This window comes from Podarcis vaucheri, assembly GCF_965113315.1.
Source record: "Podarcis vaucheri genome assembly, chromosome: 5".
NCBI lineage: Eukaryota > Metazoa > Chordata > Lepidosauria > Squamata > Lacertidae > Podarcis > Podarcis vaucheri.
The window spans coordinates 14,415,802-14,436,862 of record NC_138763.1 but is presented as its reverse complement, the minus strand read 5'-3'; the positions used below and the strand labels follow the sequence as shown (position 1 = coordinate 14,436,862).

Sequence of the window (21,061 nt, the reverse complement as noted above, 5' to 3'; positions counted from 1 at the left end):
GCCCCCTCAATCCCATATCGCTCCGTCCCAGCCAGAGGACCTCTGTCTTCGAAGGATTTAACTTCAACCGGCTCCCACGTAACCATCCAGCCACAGCTTCCAGACATCTGACTTTTCCCATGAGAAGCAATAGAGCAGTCAACCCCATCTTGGTCTCTCCAGATGTTTTGATCTGCAACTAGCATCTGCACCAACCAGCACATCTGGAGGGTATCACTGCTTTGCTGGATGGTGCTGAGGGAAGCTGTAGCCCAAAATGTTTGTGGAGCACCAGGTTGGGGAATGCTGCAGCAGAGGGTGCCCCTCTCTCAGCAGGCAAATGAGATCAGTTCCTTCATTGCTCTACACTACACATCTGGGCTAGACAGCATCAAAAAAAGACATCACCTTGCCAACAAAGGTCCATATAGTTAAAGCTCTGGTTTTCCCAGTAGTGTTGTATGGAAGTCAGAGCTGGACCATCAAGAAGGCTGATTGCCGAAGAATGGATGCTTTTGAATTATGGTGCTGGAGGAGACTCTTGAGAGTCCCATGGACTGCAAGAAGATCAGACCTATCCATTCTTAAGGAAATCAGCCCTGAGTGCTCACTGGAAGGACAGATCCTGAAGCTGAAGCTCCAATATTTTGACCACCTCATGAGAAGAGAAGACTCCCTGGAAAAGACCCAGATGTTGGGAAAGATGGAGGGCACAAGGAGAAGGGGACGACAGAGGACGAGATGGTTGGACAGTGTTCTCGAAGCTACCAGCATGAGTTTGACCAAACTGTGGGAGGCAGTGGAAGACAGGAGTGCCTGGCATGCTCTGGTCCATGGGGTCATGAAGAGTCGGACATGACTAAACGACTAAACAACAACAGCAACACATATGGGATCAAAGGGCACTGTTCCCCAGCCATTTTTATCAATGGAACCTATTTTTTATTTGGAAATTAACTACTGGAGAATAATGTGAACCCCCTTCCCACTAAATGCAATTATTCCATTTGCATCACTTGCTATTTTCAACCACAGTATGTGCAATATGTGATACAGTCGACTTGATTTTATAGTACATTAGTTTTGCCCAAATGCATTTATTATATTGAAACCCCTATTAGGTACTTGCAGCAGGAGCAAAGCCTCTAGATTTTTCTTTTACTGTGCCTTGTGGGAAATCAAATGTTTTGAATTTTTTTAAAAAATCCATGGGTGAAAAGTTCACTCTTGTGGCCTCCTATGTAGTCAGTACCCAAGGCAGCTGCTATAGCAATTTAAAAATGGATGAAGCAGGCCACTACCTTGATGAATTGACTGCCTCCTGACCGCCATTGCATAATTTGATATGGAAAACATGTGCAGTGTGGATTGGTGATGAAATAATAAAATGATTTATTTAATAATGGACACTCTCCTCGATCTATTAATCACATTGGAACAAATAGCTCCAGGGTTTTTGAGATAAAATGCATTGGAAAATATATATAGGCAACAGTAAACATCAGGGGCTGCATTGGTATCTCAGCAGGAAAAAGTTCCATGTCCCTGATTTGAAACCATGTACATCTTCTTCTTCTTCTTTCCAGTTTTGACTGACCCAAATATAGGGCAAGGTTTCAAGTCATGATTAAGAGTGAGTCACGCAGTCAGTTTCCATAATAGCAAACTCATGGCAGGCTTGTAGTTGCTGCAGTAATTAGCAAGCAAGCAAGCAACGCAGAATCCGGGTCAAATGCTCCAGTTCCATCATTCCTGAATTATGTTCCAAAAATTCTGGCAACCACAGCTGACTCCAGAGGGTGGCATGGCTGAACATTTGCTCAAATGGTAAGACCAGAAAAAGGCACTTCACCTCAATAGGCCCACAATCTCCCTTTGTATGGGACCTCACACAAAGTTGAAAAGAGAATTCATGGGAGAATTCTTGGTTTGTCCACCCCTCTGTTTGCAGGTTAATGGAGCCCACCATTTTGGTCAGAGAACTACACTTCAACATTCAGAGTAGTGTGGTTTTCAGTGGGTAGCTGTGTTTTAATTTAGTATTGTTCCAGTAGATTCATTTTTACAACCAGACCAAATTTCCTCGCAATTCCTGCTAGCAATACTCTTTCACAACAAGGGTATTTCCAGATTTCTGAAGCGGCTTGCATTTTCCAAAGGGTGGACTTCTAAATTAAGGTTGTACTGGGATCACCACTTGCCACCTAAGGCTATGTGACAAATTTGAATTTGGGGAATTCCAACATATTTTTTTTTATATCCACGTCTTTCAAGTGCCAATTATAATGTATTGATCCAGCTGCTAAGACTGTTCACTTCCAGGACATTTAAAATGCATACTTTGAAAGAAAACGCATTGGAATTTGGTTTGTGACCTGTACGATTCAGCTCCTGGGAAATAGGTTTTGACAGGATTGGGCCTGGCACACCTTTGTTTAGTCCTTGTTGCAGTTCAGCTGATATCTTAATAGATTGATGGTATTTTACCCCCTCACTTGTATCTTGAAATTTTCATATTTTGTTTTTGTACTAGGGGTTGCTACCCCTGCTCATTTTGATTGCCAACCCTGCCTACCTTCTATCACCTGCAAACCCCACCCTCTCCCTTTATACCTCACCCACCCCACCTCCTCACAGCTCCTTCAAGGTGGGCATGGGTGGCACTGTGGTCTAAACCACTTAGCCTCTTGTGCTTGCTAATCAGAAGGTCAGTGGTTCGAATCCACACGACGGGATGAGCTCCCGTTGCTCTGTCCCAGCTTCTGCCAACCTAGCAGCTTGAAAGCACACCAGTGCAAGTAGATAAATAGGTACCACTCCAGCAGGAAGGTAAACGGCATTTCTATGCACTTTGGCACTCGTCATGGTCCTCTGTGCACCAGTAGCAGTTTAGTCATGCTGGTCACATGACCCAGAAAACTGTCTGTGGACAAACACCATCTCCCTCAGCCTGAAAGCAGAGATGAGCACCACACCCCACAGTCACCTCTGACTAGGCATAAGCATCCAGGGGTCCTTTACCTTTTACCAAGGCTCAATAGCCTCATAGCTCTTTCAGCTGTCTCCCTTATTCTCACAGCTCTTCTGTGTCATTTCATTTCTGCTTTATTCAAACATCTGCTGTTGTTTAAAGCCACAGTTTTAAAACCTGCCATGTCTTTTGCTCCCCTGCCTTGACTTCATGCAAATCCGGGATTGTGGTGTGACCCTACAAATCTTCCAATGGAGGCTGCATGATGACAGCCTTGCCTTTGTATGTATATAGGAAGATACCATGTGATTTTCTGTGTTGCGTCCCACCATGGTGTGAGTACAGATGAAGCGTGGTTTATAGATATTTTAAGATAAATAAATAACCTCTGCCCCCCCCAAAAAAAATAAGACAGCATTTCTGCATCATATGCAATGCTATGAAATCTACAGGAATGATTTCAGACTTCATCCCATTTCCACTGTGAGGCATTATGAGATTGTATAGCTGCAGGCATAACCTAAGGGTTCACTGTGTGGCAGAGTTCATATTTATCTTTGAGGGCGATGAAGAAGGAACAGCTAGATTTCCAGTATTCCTTCTGACCTGATAATAGTTCTATTCTTCTCACAGGGCTTTTTCTGACAAATGCATTTCCTTGTTAAAAGGAGGCTGGTGAGGCACAGCATGAACAAAAAAAAATGTGCAAACCAGCCCTTAGTGCACCCTTACAATATTAGTTGTGAATATAGCGTTTATATTGTTGGTGGGGCATAGCGGCTAAAGTCGCTGAGCTATGAAGCAGAAAGCCCTTGGTTCTAATCTCCCCTGTCTGTCATGAACTCTGCCAGCTATTATCTCTCAACCTAAATTGGCTTGTCTGCAGGAGAGAGGATATTCTTCTTCTTCTTTGGTGATCATTTGTAGCTGAATAAGATTGTCTTCCATGAAAATGGTCTTAATAGCGAGTCCATAAGTGACTGTGGAGGCCAATTCTGGATCCACATGCCCTTCCACAGTGGGGATGTAGATTTCTGGGTGGGAGTTGATCACAGTGAGGGTTTTCCAAACGTGCCTTCCTCTTATAGCATGTTTCTCCTTTTCACCCTGACTTCATAATTCTTCAAAGTCCACAATGCCTTTGCGCTCATTGGAGCACTCATAGGCCAGTGTTTCCCAATTGTCGGTGTTTAGACTACATTTTTAAAGATTTGCCTTGAGAGCATCTTTAAACCTCTTTTGTTGTCCATTGGTATTTCGCTTTCCATTCTTAAGTTGGGAATAGAGTAGTTGCTTTGGAAGACAATAATCAGGCATCCGAACACCATGACCAGTCCAACGAAGTTGATGTTGAAGAATCATTGCTTTGACACTGGTAATCTTTGCTTCTTCCAGTACACTGGCATTAGTTCGGCTGTCTTCCCAAGTGATGTGTAAAAATTTTCAGAGACACCGTTGATGGAATCTTTCAAGGAGTTGGAGAATATTATTACTAGAACTATTGCTACTTTCTAAACCATGGTCTCAAGTTGATTTACATGTAAGATCATTAAAAACAGCTAAAAACACAAAAAATACATGCCTATTAACAAGACTAAAACTCTAATGCATGGCAAAAACCCATTTATCAAGCTGGGAAGGCCTGTCAGAACAAAAATGTTGTGTATCTCAAAAGGAATACTATTCCATAGACTGGGTGCAGCCACACTAAAAGCCTTTTTCCGAGTTACTTCAGAGGGGCCTTCAGATATCTTTGGGACATGCAGGAGAAACTCTATTGCAGACTGCAGCAATCTACTGGGTGTATAAGGAGTAAGGTGGGCACTGAAGTAAGCTAGTCCTGAACTGTATAGGGACTTCTATGTTTGCAGCAACACCTTGAATTTGGCTTGGCAGGAAATTGGCATTGACATTGTAGAAGGTTTCCCCCCATAATTTTCTTCCACAAGAGCAGCACGTAAAATTTGTAGAGGAGCTTCCTTGAGGCCTGGCAAGTCTGCCTGGCCCTGTATACCATTTTCCTACCCATTATACAAATGCTGAAGTATTCCTTCTGCAGCTCTAATGTGAGTGCCTTCAGCTGCCAATCCAGCGGGTTGGACCTGCTCTCCCTTGATGTCATCACCTGGTAGGGGAGCCTCAACTTGGAGCTACTACCATGGCTTTTGCAGAGACCAGGCCCTATGGCACTGAGGAGAAAGAGATGGGAACCCGAGGACAGTCAGTCGGTCCTAGGCATGCAGGTCCAAGGCTGTGGCAAGGGCAGCTGGAACTCTAATTAGGTGCCCATAGAGCCCCAGTAGAGATCTCCTTAGAATTCTTTGGCTGCTCTCAGCCGTTGAGCCAGTTCAAGGATATTGCACCTTTTGTACCTGGGCAAATGTACTAGTTTCCTAGACAAGCTCGCCAAATGACCTACCAAACCTATGTTTATATGGCTACAATATGGGTGTGAATGGATTTTCACTTTATATGTGCAATTTACACAACACAGATGCTCATGCTAAACATGGATCAATGTATCTCAAAGCTGTTATAGATTATCCTAAAGCTATCATTGCAAATGACCTCCCCAAAGAGGAACTTCATTATTATGTATTGACAGAATACCCAAGCTTAGGATCTTTAGGAAATCTGGTTCATTGGGGGTTTTTTTGTTGTTGTTTCAATTATTTTGCTTTTTTCAGTTTTAAAGTAAGAACTGAAATGGATTTGTCACACCTGGAGTTATACTGAAAGGACCAAATAGGGTGTCCCAGACTGATGCTTCCTTATCTATCTTAATGAGATGGATAAGATTTCTCCAGAAGGACCCAATGAATTGTGTGCTTCAGTTAGAGTAAGCAGGGCAGAATTAAGGTCTAGATAATTAATCTAAATAATCTCGGATGAGACTCAATAGAGACTCTGCAGAACAGTCATTGCACACTTTAATTCATGCACCATCTGTTTTGGGCAAATTAGCACAGATGAAATTTTGCATCCACTCATCTGCCGACATGAAGGCTCCGTTAGCCTTCGGGATACATCAGTGCTTAGTTACCAAGGCTATATTACATTGGCATGTTGTTCATATCATGCATCAGGCATATCTCAGTAGATAGGAACCCTTTCACCATGAGTCACCAACATTTTTGGACCCATGGGCACATTTGCAAACTGTTGTGGGCACCACAGCTATACACAACATACATGGATAGCACGCACATGTACACCCACCACAGAACAACAGCCCATCCACTCAGTTAGATTTTTTTTTTTTGGGGGGGGGAGTGCTTTAACGTCCCAAGCCTAATTGGATATACTGGATGTTGTAGCAGGAGAGAAAAGGTCAAACCTTGTTTCTTTCAAGCCGAATTTCAGGAAGAGAAGCAGCAGGGTGAGACCCTGTGCACACTATGTTGGCAAGCATTCATGGGTGTAGCCAGGGGGTGCAGGGGGTAGCTGCCCCACCCCCAAAATCAAACAAGTAAGAAGTAAGTAAGTAAGTAATGATAGTCATTGCTGATGGAAATATGCTAATTGGACAGCAGGACATCTTTGGCGATTATGTCCTTTTCGGAAGAAATTAAAATGTAATGGAAGAAATATGGGGTTATTATCTTTAAATTAATCAAGCACAATGTGTATTGGCTTGTACCAAGGACAAAGTGCATCCTTAAAAAAAGATAAATAGTGGTGTATATATATATAGTAACTACAGCTTGAGTAACACGTCCAATGTTGGACACAAGAGAAAGTAATATTATGAGTTATGTTCCAGTGATGAAATATGACAGCTTAAAAGAAAGTGGGGGAAGACAAAAAAAAGGTGGTCACTTTTAACTGAGCACTTTTTACTGAATACAATAGTAGAAATCAGTTGTGTTCAAATTCAAAATGATGATTACTTGGTTTAGAAAAAGAAATTGTTGATTATTTTTTTGAAGAAGCAAAACTTAAGGCTTGAAAATGTGCTGGGTGTGGGATATGTTGATTATTAGCTTAATAGTGGTTTTGTTGTTGTTGATTTTCTTTTTGATGCTTGCAGAAAATCCACATAGCAGTGTGAGTTCTGTGTACTTTCGCAAGAGGGATGAGTATTGTGTTGCTTTTCAGTTTTATTGTTCCCAATGCACCTTGAAGACCAGGCAACTAGGCTTTTGGGCTGGTGTCATTTTAAATATATTTGCAGCTTAGACTGTGTCACTTGCAATCTTACTGGTAGAAACTATGAAGTGTTATGATGGCAATCATCTCTATTAACTGTGTAATTTGGAATTCTTACTTTCCATTATTCGTTACGCTCAAGATTCTGTATTCCAAGTTTTGAATCCCCCCCCAAAAAAAAATCCCTGTTTTTTTGTTTTTGTTTTAAAAGCTAGAGTCTAGTCCTTCATATCTCTGTAGATACCATCTTAAAACATGCAAGCAGCAGTAAAGGAAGAAACATTTGTTTAGTGCTAGAAACACATACTACATGCATTTAAATGTGTTCGTTTGCGATAAAATAGATATTTAGTTACATTCTTTAATCAAAATTTTCTTACAGATTTTTTCTTTTTAAGAGTTTGGTGGAGAAATGAGACAGAATGGATGTATGAATGAAAGCACGTGATTTTGACATGGACCAGAAATAGACTGAGCTGTCCATCATTTAACTAGAATCAAAATTGTAAGGACCTGTCACCTCTGCTCTGTGATAAACAGCCTGGTGTTTTGCTGTGCTAACAGCCAGGCAAATACTTTTGATCTCTCTTAATACTGAACAAAGCTAATTTACTATCTATACATATTCAGTATAAAAGAAAACGCATGCCCTGTGATTCATAAGGCTTAATACTATGGTCTGATTTCTAAGGGAATCAGAATCTAGTCTCGGAGGAGGAGAGTTGATGGGAGGGAGCAGAACTGAGGGGGGCACCAAAATGAGATCCACACTAAATTGCTTGCTAGTACTCTAGAGGCCCACTTTGAGTTAATCGGTAATTTTTCACAGACGACATCTAATCTATGACTATAAATTACTTTGCACTCTTATTATTCCTTAATTGAAGTGCACCAATGTGAAGTTTCCATACATGTAGCAGGAACGATTCTAGCTTCAATTAACTGGAATAGAATTGAAGCCCATTTTCCCCTCCCCTCCCTGTTCTCTCTCCTTTCCTCCCTGAATGAGGGAGTATTGTTTGACATCTTGTATTTATTTAAATGGTCACAGAAAATTAGAGAGATTACTACTCTCTGTGGACTGTTTCATAACACTACTCTTAAGCGTAATGGTAGGTCTTTATATAATCTTGTATTAACTTGAACTTAGTAGCTGCTATGTATATACTACGAACACACACACACGCACACACACACTGCCCATTGGCTTAGCGTGTATCCCAAATTACAAGGCAAATCAGGGTGTTTCAGGGAAGACATCTTAACAAGACATCTTAAAGTGGATACGGGAATTTGTCACTTTCTAAGTGACTCTATGGCTTTGGATGTTGAGAAAACACATGGCTTTGACTCCCACCAAGAAACAAAGTGACAGACTTCTCAATTAGTTCATTTTTTAAAAAAATCTAAATGTTGCACATAGCACCAAACACATAGAATTTACCTCCAGCTTTCAGATCATTCTGATTATGTAGTTTCCTCTCTCCTCCAGATGCTTCATTGCTGGTTCACATGAAAACGCTGACTTAAAAAAACCCCTAAACAATGATTTTTTGTTACGGATTTGTGCCATGAGTGTCCTGACTCAGAGCCTAAAACATAGCAGAGTTGGCACCATGTGTTTGACTCTGGGTAGACTAATGTACAGCCTGGGTGCCACCACAGAAAAGGCTGCCTGCAAATTGCCAGCTGTGCAACTTCAGGTAGGGTTTCAGAAGAAGATTTAAAGCAGGGATTGTTGACTTTCTGGGGTCAGTGGGCACATTTGGAATTTTAAGAAAGTACCAAGGCACGAGTTACAAAATGGCTGCTACAAGGGCAAGGCAAAACACAAAATGGCTACCATGGGGGTGTTGCATAACACAAAATGACTGCCACATATATAAAAGGCAGGACCCCCAAATGTTGTGTTCAATCCTGGCATCCAATGAAATGTTGGTATGTTTAAGGCGGCATGTTCCATGCAGGAGAGGCTGAGCTAGTGTAAACAGGAATGGAGTGGGAAGAGCAAACAGTCTCTCATGCACTGTGGAATTTTGAGGGGATATTTTCTGAGAGCTTTCATGGGTGGCCCAGAAGGTACTGGTGAGACGCGTTGCCAATTCCCAATTTAAAGGTTTACATGGAACCTGGCTGTTCTTCAGATGGAAGCAGACTTTGGACTCTGCTTCCACTATTGGCTGGCTGTGCCAGACAGGCCTAAGCTGTCAAGCGAAATGCGTTAACTTGCCTTCTTTCCATGATGATGCTCAATGTCTGTTTCACCTTGGCTTATATTATTTTTAAAATGAGAGGGGCTGAAATTGAATCAATGCTTTATCTACTCCTCTGCGTTATGAAAAGCGATTCCCATTCTCCTTAAGTGAAAATTGAAATAGCCGTAAGCAGAGCAACCGCCAGGAAGGCAAGATTTTTGATAAAAGACAAATTTGCTGGTGAGTTTCCTTAAAGCGGGAGAGCTCATGCTCTTAATCCACAGAGATAGAAATATTACCACAAATTCTCTCTGAAAGGTTTGCTCAGCAGAAAAAAAAAATAACACACAACACCCCATTCCTATTTACCCATTCATTATAGCATAATATATTTCAGAAAGCACCGAGAAAATACACTCAAGTCAGCTTGAATGACTTATATCCTGGAATACAGTTGTATATAGATGTGCGCACATATGCATCTAGATTTGCAATCTACCTCATCTCAGCGGCTCATGTTTAAAACACAAAATAAAAGACTGCAAATGGACAAATGAAGTCATTCCTTATTATCCTGCTCAACAGCTAATTTTGCCAGAGTGCCATGTGGAGAAAATGACTGCAGGGCTTACAATCAGCAACAGTGGGAAGCCAAGCACCCTTTTAATCCAGAGTCTAGCATAGGCAGCAAATAGGGCCCCATCTGAGCTATGTCCAAACAACACCAGCAACAAATACACTCCGCCATCCATGTGGAATGATGTGATATTGTGATGAGCATCCGGAAAGGAGGGGAAAAAAACAAACAGAAGAGGCGACTGCATTGGTCACCAAGGCAAGGGAGAAACGTAGACCCTCCAAGTTTCCCTCTTTTCCAGGGACAGTCCCAGATTTACAGAATCCGTCCCATCTTCTGATTTAAGCCTGGGATGTCCCGCTTTTCCTTAGGATGTCCCTCTTTTCACCAGAGAAATGTCGAAGGGTATGGTAGGACACCCCTATTTTCATTGGATAAATATTGGAGGAGATGGAGTTATGCGACCCCCCAAGCCAAGGGGCTAAGTAACTATACAATAAGGAACTTCAGAAGACATCCGAAGGCAGACCTGTATAGGGAAGGTTTTAATGTTTAATGTTGCATTATGTTTATAATATATGATGGAAGCCACCCAGAGTGGCCGGGGCAACCCAGTCAGATGGGTGGGCTATAATAATAATAGTAGTAGTAGTAATATAATAATACAGTCATACCCCATGTTACGTCTGCTTCATGTTACGTTCTTTCAGGTTACGTCCCGCGGCAACCCGGAAGTACCAGAAAGGGTTACTTCTGGGTTTCGCCACTTGCGCATGTGCAGATGCACAAAAGGACATGATGCGCATGCGCAGAAGCGGTGACTCACAACCTGCATGTGCGCAGACGCACCGCTGTGGGTTGCACTCTTTTCATGTTGTGAACGGGCCTCCAGAGCGGATCTTATTCGCAACCAGAGGTACCACTGTAATAATAATAATAATAATAATAATAATAATAATAATAATAATAATAATAATATATTATTTATACCCTGCCCATCTGGTTTGGGTTTTCCCAGCCACTCTGGGCAGCTACCAACAAAATATTAAAATACAGTAGTCCGTCAAACATTAACAGCTTCCCTAATAGTAGTAGTAGTGTGGTGGTGTAGTAGTAGTAGCCAGTGTGGTATAGTGGTTAAGAGCGGTAGTCTTGTAATCTGGTGAACCGGGTTCGCTTCCCTGCTCCTCCACATGCAGCTGCTGGGTGACCTTGGGCTAGTCACACTTCTGTGAAGTCTCTCAGCCCCACTCACCTCACAGAGTGTTTGTTGTGGGGGAGGAAGGGAAAGGAGAATGTTAGCCGCTTTGAGACTCCTGAAGGGGAGTGAAAGGCGGGATATCAAATCCAAACTCTTCTCTTCTTCTCTTGTAGTAGTAGTAGTAGTAGTAGTAGTAGTAATACATTCCTATTTACATTGGAGAAATGTTGGAGGGTGTGGACAGGTTCTCTAGGAAGTGCCATTTTTTTATTTGAGCTTGACTAGAACTTTCTTTTTCACAACATGGATGTAGGAGTTTATTTATTACTTGGGAAGGCCCATATCTCAGTGATATAATACCTGCTTTGCAAGCAGAAGATGCCATGTTCAATCCCTGGCATCTCCAGGGAGGGATGGGAGAGGCCCCCTAACTGAAACACAGATAAAGGGTGGTACTTAATGCAGCCCATAGCTAAACTATGGGAACTTGCTCCTACCAGAGGCAGCAATGGCTACCAACTTAGATGGCTTTAAAGGAGGATTGGAAAGATTCATGGAGGACAAAGCTGGGTAAAGGATAAAGGGATACATCCGATCAAACGAACTGAGGAAAAACTCCATCAGAAGTACACAGCCAATGTTACCTCAGAGCACACCATGCCGCCCTGACTGGTTGCTAGGCAACAACTCCCAGGCCACCATTGGCTAGCTGACTTTAACACTAAGAGAAATGACCCTCCAGTTGCACTTCCAACAATAAGAGCAACCATATTCTACCAGAGGCTACAGATGGGGACCGAAGGGAGATTCTGCAAGAATAAATCCCTATTGCAATTCAGTGCAGTCGTATCATTTCCTTAATGTAATCCCTGACCTTTCATATCCATTACAACACTGCGAGGGAACCAGCAACTAGCAGAAGCATGTGGAAAACATTATGGCACTCTGTGTGCCCGTGAGCAAGAGTAGGCACACCCCCCCAACAGAGTATTTGATTTGCCAGTCATTCCTACAACATCCACATGCATTTTCCGTCACTGCTGCAAAAACTCCACATGCATTTTCCCAGCACAGCATAACGTTTCCCACAAGTGTCACCCCAAATAATATCTGTGTTGTAAAAGAAGACATTACAATGAAGTAAGCTCTGGTGGCTCTATAATTTTGCTGCCCTGGGCAAGTTGGGGCAGCAGGATAAAGTTAGATGACACTCAAAGCAGTTGAACTCAAATGCTTGGGAGCTGGGGGGGGGGACTCAAGTTTTTTTTTGACACTTCCGTTTGAACTCGCAAAGAGCTCCTTTCCTTTTCATCCCCCAAGCCTCCTTGTGTCCTCTGCTTCTGTCTGTGTGACAGCCACCTTGTTCCTCAAAACAATAGAAGTGCAGTACTTTGTGGCAAGGGATATGGGAGTAGGACAGGATTAAAAATGGACTTGCACAAAGCGCAAAAAGTATACATTTCTTATACATGTCAGGAAGTGGCCAGAAGGCTTCTCCTGAACAGCGAAAGGTCTCTCATTGTATATATTTTTCCCTCCGGGTTATGGGACTTGCAGTCGATTCCCCTAAGCCAGTAAGAGATGACTCATGAAATGACCCCTGATCTCAAGACCGAGGCAGGTTGGCATTGGCAGAGAGGTTATCTCGGCTACCTCGATCCCAAGTCACTCAGGGCTATACATCAACATGAGCACCTTAAACTGGCCCTGCGAATGCACTGGCAGCCATTGCAGATTCCCACCCCCAAACAGATTATATGACTATGTGCTACAGTACCAGTTTGGTGGGACGGGGGTGGCGCTGTGGGTTAAACCACAGAGCCTAGGACTTGCCGATCAGAAGGTCGACGGTTTGAATCCCCGCGATGGGTGAGCTCCCGTTGCTCGGTCCCTGCTCCTGCCAACCTTGCAGTTTGAAAGCACACCAAAAAGTGCAAGTAGATAAATAGGTACCACTCCAGCAGGAAGGTAAACGGCGTTTCCGTGCGCTGCTCTGGTTCTCCAGAAGTGGCTTAGTCATGCTGGCCACATGACCCGGAAGCTGTGCGCCGGCTCCCTCGGCCAATAAAGCGAGATGAGCGCTGCAACCCCAGAGTTGGCCACGACTGGACCTAATGGTCAGGCGTCCCTTTACCTTTACCTACCAGTTTGGTAGCAGCAATCTCCACTAGCTGCTGTTTCTACACTTCAAAGGCAGCTCTATGTAGAGTGCATTATAGTAGCTGAGTCAGGAGCATGCAAAATTATGGCCAGGCTAACCCAGAGCTGGAAAAAGTTGCTCCTAGCTACCGAAGTGGCCAGGCTTTAATGACAAAGATGACTCAAGGAGCAATTCTGGGTGGAGTGCAACAGATTCAAATTATCTGATGCAAACAAGCCCTTTCTGAGGGCACTTTTCAAGTGAGAAAGGGACCACCGGGTCTTCCTTACATGCCGCTTCAGTAAAGAAATCACAGGTTTCCTTTTATTTGTTTGTGTCCAACAGTGCATGTGGTTTTCATGCATTATTACCAAACGTGGGGTATCAGGTCAGGCCTGGACTGGAATTGCTCATGAATCGAAGTCAAAGCAAACTGCACTTTCCTCTCACGCTCTACCTCTTACTTTCGATTTTTGCTTCTGTTCCCCGCATCCTTGCAGGGGAAATCTCTAAGCCCAGATTGCTTGTGGAAAGCACTTAGGGGAAGAGTAACAGCTTGTTCGGAAAACTTCACAACAGATCCTCTGGGAAGGGAACCTGTGCAATGTTAAAAGAAGGCAAGGTTGTTTGTACCGGGTTAGTCTGCAGCCGAGACAAGCAAGATCGATATAGCTTTGAAACTGATGTAGGTTGCAATGGGACACCGGATCTCCACTGGTGGGATGGGAATGATGTATCTAACAACACAACAGCTGCAGAGGCACAAAATAAATAATAATAAGAAAAGGCAGCGTACATTAGTTCTGTGGATCGAAGATTCCCTAGGAAGGGATGCTTCTTCCTTTGCTTCAAAGGCCACAGTAGGACAGACCTTTGGGGTTTTTAATGCCCACAGAATGAAAAGGAATGAGGAATGAGACCACCAGAAGAAATTCATATTCAGCTTCTGATTTTGGCAATAGGGAAGGAGGATGGAAGTTCTCTCCCGCTCTCAAGCAGAACCAAACTACTTAGCATAAATTAGTTCTCAAGAGAGGTCCTTGGGCATTTAATCCAGTCATGGTCTGGACATAATTTAGCCAAATGAAGCATCTCTAAGTCCCATGGATCTCAAAGGACTTGAATAGCCACATGTAAAAAAATTAAAAATAAATTGTCGTGAAAATTCGCCAGTAGTTTAGTGCAAATTTCTCCTAATAAACACACTTGTGCATTTCGACTAACATACACATTTTTTCAAGCAATTGCCAATAATGAAATGCATTTTGTATGGTGTTTTTTTAATAAATATATTTACATTTTATGCACACTTCCTTATAATATACACATTTTTTGTGTGCATATTGTTTTGTTGGAGAACTGCATCATAAAACTCAGAAAACTGAATTCTAAGGGAACACTTTGTTTCAATTCATGCATTGGTTTTGAAATACGTGAATTAATCAGTCATTTTAAGTCATTTTAAAGTCAAAGAGAAGGGAATTTCTCATTCATCTGATGCAAAGGACTGGATCTTACCTTGCTTCCTCCCAGCATAATGCAAAATGGGTGGAGCCTTGCATCTGATCAAAGCTTTAACTTCTATTGGACAGCCAGTCTTTTGAATGGAATGCAGTCCCTTATTTCTCTTTCCGTACTTAAATGGCAAGACTTGCCTCTTCGAAAGGAAGTGGTAAAGTGTCTTGAAAGAGACAACAGTTAGCCAATTTTTTACTTTCTTTTCTTTTAGTATTCTGCCTCTTTTTATAAGAATTTTAAGACTTTGGTAGAAGGTTTATTTTATGTCTCTTATTTTGTCTTCTTTTACTCTAGGCAGGCGTTAGCTTTTATCTGCCTCCTATATCCCTTTTCATTCCCCTGGAAAACAAACAAAGAACAGCAATTGCCTGGGTCTGACCTTTGGGCACATTCCAAGGTGTTCCAGATGGGGTGTGGGGAGGGGTTTGATTGACAGGCCTCAGGAGGCACTCAACTTAAGGCACGAGTCCCTCCTGTATTCCATGCACACTTTACTATGAAAGAGCACATCCTGTATTTTCTGTATTCTGATACCTACTCACAGTGGCATCCCTTGTCTGCCAGAGGAATATATTAAAGACATGCTAAGCAACATTATTCATATATATATATTTAAAAGTGGCACTGTCAGCAAAGTGAAGTATACCATCTTCTATGTTATGAATATAAGATGTGCCTTAATATTCACAGCAGGGCGATCGACCTAATAAAACCTGATTGGGGAGCTGATCTAAACTCACAATAGATGCCCATTGCAGAAGCAAATGTGTTCTCTGAAATTAATCGCATTATTTATGTGGCGCTTTAAATCGCCCACAGCTCCCAAGCTGAGGGGTGCATTTTAAAGGACCCTGCCCTCCTTCTCCTTTAAAGCCATTCAGATAGTACACGCCCAGCAGCCGCTATTGAAACTCCAGAGGTATGTCACAGGGGGGAACAATACAGGAGTGTGTGTAGAGCAGCAGGGCTGCACATGTAGAACTCTTTCAAAAGGCTGAGATGTGAACAAGCAAAGGGTCCAAGTAGGAGACTGAACAGGTGTCTGGAGGAACTGCAAGAAGGGACAATCTTGGCTTCTCCAATCTTAAATTCAGTTCTCTACATGTCTGCATCTATTATTATTATTATTATTATTATTATTATTATTATTATTATGATGAAAAGTGGAAATTCGTGGAAATTCACCAGCATTTTAGTGTGAATTTTTCCTAATAAGCACTTTTTAAATCTGCAGTTTTGACAAACACGCACACATTTTTGCAACAAATTTCCCCTTTTGTGATGGGTTTATTGTATGTTATTTTCACTAACATATCAGTATCCCCCCAATAGTTGCATTTTTTGCTTGGCTGGAGAACTGCACCACAAAATTCAGAGAAGTGTGAATTCTGAAGGATGACTGTGTTTCGGTCCTCGTGCTGTTTCGGAAAGCGTGTCTTTGCTAGATTTCTCCTTAAATGTCAACTGAATCAGAGTTCTTCCCCATCCCTAGTTGCAAGGACTAAATGCACACAGCCCCGGATGCAGGATCAGATAATAATAATAATAATAATAATAATAATAATAATAATAATAATAATAATAATGTATTTATACCCCTATAATTTATAGAGTTTCCCCAGTCACTCTAGGGAACTATGCACGTAGCACATGATTGTAACCTGCAATTCCCCACCCAGCTAGAATATATACTGCAGAAGGCTGCATCATATGCATATAGGAGGAGACCTATGATACATATCCATACATTCACCTTCTGAAGAGCACAGGGAGCCCTGTTGTGCACAAATGTTCTGCCTGCCTAGGGCTTCCTTGTTTACTTGAGATGAGAGCCTACCACCACATGCATGAACTCAGGTGAATTGCTCACTCCACCGTGACCAAAAGCCAGGACAAATTTGGAGGGAGGTCTTTGTCTCATTGGATGAGCATGTATTCTGTTCGACGCAAAAGGTCTCATGTTCAACCCCCAGAATCTCCAGGTATGGCCAGGAAAGACACCCTGTCTACAGCCCTGGAGAGGCCCTGCCATTTATTGTATGCAATGCGGAATTAGGTTCACCAGTGGGCTATGACAACTTCCTACATTCAGCCTGGCTTAAGGCCACTGAAGCAAAATCTGTGCCAGATTGTGGCATGGACTATCAATTTGCTTCTGTGTATCTGGATGGTGGTGTTCATTTCTAAAGCCAAGTATATCCTCTCTCCCCCCCCCAAAGAAAACCCCTCCTATTTTGGAATAAATAATAATATTGTATATTAAGTACAACTGGTTACATACCCAGAGATTGTAATCTGACATTTGCTACAGTGGTTATGCATCTCTGCAATCTTTAATGAAGCATAACTGTGTCTGATTCCTGTATTCTCATTTCATCTCTTTTGCCCTTTCCTCATCTGCACAATATTTTTTAGCTTGTAGTAGGCCATAGGCAATGTATTGTCTTATTCCACAATCATTGTACAGGGCTTATTGAAAGCCAGTCACCTTTCTAGCTAGTTAGCTAGCTATCCTCTATCTAACTATCATCTATCTTTCATTCTAGAAGATGGTTTGTAAATTGGCAAGTCACACTAAATTTCACTGTGACTTTATAATTCCTGATTTAGGCACCTTCCCTCTGAATCGTTATTATATTTCCAGTGTGGTCCTCTCTGCTGAGCAAGGTTTTCTTGTTGTATAAGAATAATTTATTATCACAATTACTCATTTCTGGATCTAAGAGGCATGTGATTTTAAAGGCCAGAGTGGAAGGCTGATATCCTTGTTTCTGTTTTTACTGAGTTCTCTTTTGATTTCATCATGAAAATTGGTGGTAACTGCCTTAATATTAATGCACTGAATATTTTTTTGTGCTTGGTTCTATTAGATTAAACAGTATAACACTCTGAATGAAATATCTTAACAATGTGCCCACTTTCTTAGCAGTAAATTGTTAACAAAACCATGTGGCACTCAGTTCTGTTTTGGTGCATAACATGAAGAATACAGGAAGTCAACTAAGTAGGGTCTGAAGCACACAAAGAATCTATTCTGCTCTGACTAACATTGGAGATAACCTGAGCCGAAATATTCCTGTGACAATCTTGACCTATGGCCAATAAATTCATGGGTTGTGAGCATCTGAGCCAGTTTTATAGCACATCTTTTGGAAGGACTCTTGTTGAAACATATCAAGAGCTGGTGGAGCAAGCAAACAATTAAAAACTGTTATGTACTGAAGTTCTCACCCTGGGCCAGCAGGGGGATACTGTAGATAGCTAGTTTTCACTCAGCTCCACATATGCAAATAGGGGATTGAAAGTGATGTTCAGTGATTGGATAGTTACAGAAAATGGTCACAGTTGCGTTGTACTAGAGCTCTATATAAGCAGGCTGGCTGAACCCTTCAGTTCAGTTCTGTTCTGGCCTGTGAATAAACAAGAGCTGTTGAAGAATCGCTGTGTCATCTGATATGTTCACCCACAACTTAACAAAAACTGAAAATCAACATGGCTGCTTTCGGTCTCCCCCACCCCCATATACAGAATGCTATATGTACTGCATACCTATTGCACTTTTCAAAATGCCTTACATTTATTTGTCGTTTATTTATTTACGTATGCCATTCACTTCATTTCTGAATGCCTTCCCACGAAACATCCTGAAGCAACTGAGCAATAAAAATGTGTGCAAAAAGAACTGTAAATGACAATTACGCAGGGCTACATATTGTGTCTTGCACCAAGATATAATGCTGTCTCTGCATCCTCTGAGAGAATAATAGTGGACGCCGTTATTCCTCACCACCCTGAGGAACTCTCTCTCTCACGCTGTACAGAGAGAAGGCAGAGAAAGAGCTTTATGAAGAAAGAAAATAATAAAACGTAAATGCTCCCTGACCCCACTAGGGGTTCTTCTCAGTTGCTTATTTTTTTCCAATCCTAAATTCAGTTCCTCACATTTTGCAGCATTTTTGGGGGGTAATCCTCATGAAAATTAACCAGCGTTTTAGTGCATATCTGTCCGAGTGAGAACATTTTAATATTAAGTTTCACTAATATACACATTTTGGAAAGCAGTGTCTTAAAGACAATGCATTTTTATGTTATTTTCTCTAACATCTTAAGTTCCATGCACACTGTCCCCTAATTTATGCAAACATTGGTTGAAGAGCTGAATTTGCAAAATTGAGAAAAGTGTGGATTTTTAAGGACAGCTGTGCTTTTGTTCGCACATTGTTTCGGAAAGATAGATTCAGTTTTAAATGCATACCAAACCAAATTTCTCCTGCATCTTGAGCCCCTTCAAATGCTTTGGTATAGATCCCCTCACCCCAAAACAACTGAAATTCTCCACAGCTGAACAGGGCGGTAAAAGGGGGAGGGCCATTCAGCGTCAACCCCAATAGATTGCGGCTTATCCAGCTTAATAAATAAAATAAAACCAATAACTTTACAAAGGATATTAAATCACTCTATGACCCAAAAGGCCAGGCTTCTATTTGTCACTCTGGACATAAAATTATTAGAGTCAGTCAAGATTCTCCACCAGATTGCTAAGGGCAGAATCAGTCTTGGACTTCCTTTCTCTCTCCTTATAACAGTTTGTTAATAAGATGCCATTGCTATCGCCCATTATGAAAAGGGCAATGTAGATGGGCCATCTCGTTTTTGATTAAAGAGTGGAATGGAAATTTCGTCCACTCCTCATCATAATTAAAGGTTGTTTCTCCATTTTCTGTAATTAAACCCAGTTATGAATAGAAGTAGCTTTTTCTCTTTTTTACAAAGATATTCTTAATCAAAGGTTTGCGGGTGTTGTTTTTTTTAAAAGTTCTTTCTAAAGCATCCTGTAGACTGTTGCCCTATGAAGAAGTGGAGGGATTTGATCCAAGTGCTCTCTTGCTTTGATTGCTAAGCTTGAAGGTTAAAGATCGACATTTGCAATTTTCATAGCTGCAACTCTTAAGCAAGGTTTTCAAATAGCACCAGGAAGAACCTTTAAACTACAGAATGCTACAGAGCAGAGGGAGGAGACACAATTTTGTGATCATTGTCCAATTCATGCGTATATTAGACTTGCGTGAACAAAGGCAGCGAAGTCCTCTTGGGTGTGTGTGTTTTAAATGTTATTAAACAAGAATGACAGCCCTGTTATCTATTTGTTATCTGTGTGTGTGTGTGTGTGTGTGTGGTTTAAATCACTGAGCCTGGTCAGCGGTTCAAATCCCCATGATGGAATGAGCTCCCATTGCTCTGTCCCAACTCCTGCCAACCTAGCAGTTTGAAAACACCCCAAAAAGTGCAAGTAGATAAATAGGTACCACTCCAGTGGGAATGTAAATGGTGTTTCTGTGCACTCTAGTTTCCATCATGGTGTCCCATTGCACCAGAAGTGATTTAGTCATGCTGGCCACATGACCCAGAAAGCTGTCTGTGGACGGACGCTGGCTCCCTCGGCCTGAAAGCGAGATGAGCACTGCAACCCCATAGTCTCCTTTGACTGGACTTAACCTTAAGTCCAGGGGTCCTTTACCTTTTGTTTTTACATATGTATGTAGTCAGTTCTCAACATTCCATAATAGTTAGTCTGCAGGGAAAAAGAAACCATAAATGGGGCCATTCATATAAAGAGTGGGGGTGAGTTGCACAGCCCGGCTGAGGAGTGGTTCTCAATGGTTGGGGTCACATGGGGCAAGGGGAAGGCATAACCCACAACCCAGTATTGTCCCGATGTTACTCAGAAAGTGCTGTCATTTGCTCCTACGTGAAAAAGGAAAGCATTGTGTTTGAGGATACTGTCACTGTTTATTGATGTACATTGATGATTATGTTTTTATATGGAAGCCACCCACAGTCGCTGAGGCAACCCAGCCTAATGGGTGGGGTATTATTATTATTATTATTATTATTAATTATTATTATTATTATTATTATTATTATTATTATTATTATTATTATTACTATCAATGTTGCTTAATGCCAAAAGAGGCTACACAGCAGTTTAAAAAGTACAGAGTCCAGTTACACCAACCTTAAACCATAAGCATTCACAATTAAAATGGAAAATAAAATAATCCCATTAAAATATTAAAATGTAAGTATCCGCATTGAAACAGGTAATTAAAACAATCTTATTAAAACAACACAGCAATTGTACACCTGACGCCTCACTGTGAAAAAAGCTCACCTCTGCATTGCTACAAGCGGATGCCACAGGCATAGCAAGACCAACTAGGTTTCATTTGCTGATCTTAATACCTTTACCGGCATGGGAAAGGAGAAAGCATGTACAATATATTTTACAGTGGTTTTAACCAACAGGCCTCGACGCAAAGAGCATGCACAG

At 41.8% G+C, this 21,061-nt stretch overlaps 1 protein-coding gene across 9 annotated transcripts in view; it reads left to right on the top strand.

Annotated features, from left to right (window-relative positions):
• Positions 1-21,061, top strand: part of NLGN1 (neuroligin 1) — a 674,832-nt gene that overhangs the window by 635,843 nt on the left and 17,928 nt on the right. The window lies entirely within an intron of this gene.